Below are 2,326 nucleotides of genomic sequence, written 5' to 3'. Positions count from 1 at the left end.
TTCACATTTTTCTACATGCTGACCTTCAGTTGAACCAGCGCCATTTGTTGAAAATGCTAAATTTTTCCCACTAGATGGTTATAGCTCCTTTGTCAAAGATTAAGTGACCATGGGTGTTTGGATTCATTTCTGGATCTTCAATTCTATTCCATTGATCTACCTGCCTGTCTCTGTACCAATATCATACAGTTTTTATCACTATTGCTCTGTAATACAGTTTGAGGTCAGGGATACTGATTCCCCCAGAAGTTCTTTTATTATTTAGGATAGCTTTTGCTATCCTGGGTTTTTTGTTATTCCAAATGAATTTACAAATTGCTCTTTCTAATTCTATGAAGAATTGAGTTGGAATTTTGATGGGTGTCAAGAGACATAATGAGACAAGCTAATAACTAGCAGGTGATAATCCTGAGATGGCCTGCCTCAGATAATTTTATAATCTGTGACCGATGTGTCCTTATTAAGCAAGGCTGTAATGGATTCATTTTAGGAAGGATTCCTGCTATTAAAATGCTTTTCATGTTATTATTAAAAACATATAACAACCATTAAGTAATACCCTTTAGGAGCAGATCTCTGCAGATCTATGAAAATGTACTGTCTTGTAGTGATGCTATATAAACAAATAGAAGACTTCTTATGTCTTAATATGATCCTCTAAGAATTCCTAAAATTATAATGGTTATTAAACTCTTTTATAGTGGGACTGCTATTAGGTCTTTTGCTGATAGCCAAAACTGCAGTGAGAGCTCTGCTGGTCTCCCAAGTGTCACCAGTTAATTGCTCTTAGATGTTAACCAGACTTTCTCCTACTCAGAGCTCATTCCAAGAGGCTATAAAACAATTAACCAAAGGTCATAAAAAGGGAATTAACTATTTATTATAGGTGCTAGGACAGAGGATAAAATATTGACTGGGTTTATCTATACAAAACTTCACTAATAACTTAGTTATGGTTTTAAACCTTCAGTGAACCTGTAGAGCTGAGACAGGTGATGGATGTTTAGCCAGATAATTACTCCTAAGGGATATGCATGTAAACATTCTCTGTTGTAAATTTACATTCGATTTGTGAATTGATTTTTTGTGTGAACTTGTGATGAACTTTGTAACATGTGATCATGTGTTCTGAAAGATGTTTAAGTGTTGAGGACAAATAAGAAGAGTTGGGACTGAGTGAAGGAGAACTGAACTAAGAAGAACTGAGCTGAAGAGAGATAAGGAGACCTGAGCCAAGAAGATCTGGACTAAGAAGAACCTAGCTGAGAGAGGAACTGGGTAGAGGAGAAGTTTTTAGACAGAACTGAACTCAAGAAGAACTTAGAAGTATAGGCATAGCATTGGGAGAAAGGGCATTGAGAGCAAGAGCATTATTGGAACATCAGAGCAGGAAGAGAGAGCAAGATAAGAAGGATAATGCAGAGTGGAATAACTTAGAGACTATAGGTAACATAAGAGAGCAATGTGCAGAATGCAGAGGGAAAGAGGAAGAAAGAAGAAGCTGCAGAGAGCAGAAGGAGCAGGCAGGCTTCTCCTTACCATGGGACAGAACAGGTCATTTCTTAATAACAAGGCAGACTTAGTCTTACTAAAAGGAATAAGCTTTTTTTCTTACAAACTTGGGTTTAATTATTTTAGCATTAAAAGGGTAGAAGCCTTTTCCTTCTCTATACAAGAAAGATTGGAGCTTATTTTTCATCCAGGATAAGTGAGTTCTTTTGGCACCAATGCTTGGTCTTTTGATCCATATGCATATGTTAAATATGGATGTGTGTGTAAGTATGTAATTGTGAGAATGTATGCATGTGTATGTGTAAAAATGTAATTGTGAGAATGCATGTAAGCTGAGCCCAACTATGTTGAGTAAAAATATATAAATATGCATTCATGAATATGTATATGAACTTATATAAGTTTATGCATATTTGCCTATGTAAAAGTTTTTCCTTCTGCAAGTGCTATTCACTTCTCTTGGTTTAGTTGAAATTTATTGCTCCAAACTTCCCCCTGGCCTGACAAGCAAGAGGCATAGGGACAAAAGAGAAAAGGCTCTAGCAATTAATTCTTTACTTTATCTCCTCCTGTTTCAGAATGAGGTGCTAAGTGCCAGAGACTAAAGTTTATGGCTTCAGAAGAACACAGAAGGCAGGTCAGCTACTGTAGCATGGCATAGTAACTTAGCCATAGATAAGTAACTCAGCTACAATAGCATAGTAATTTAGACTTAGATAAGTAAATTTATTGTTGTATATCAAACCTAAATATCTCATAAGACAAAGCCTTGCCCTCCACTGACACTCTTCCCCCTCCACTGCCTCAAGAAGAA

The sequence above is a fragment of the Rattus rattus genome, chromosome 8 (genome assembly GCF_011064425.1).
Source record: "Rattus rattus isolate New Zealand chromosome 8, Rrattus_CSIRO_v1, whole genome shotgun sequence".
Classification (NCBI taxonomy): Eukaryota; Metazoa; Chordata; class Mammalia; order Rodentia; family Muridae; genus Rattus; species Rattus rattus.
The sequence above is the reverse complement of the archived record's forward strand: the minus strand, read 5'-3'. Positions refer to the sequence as shown.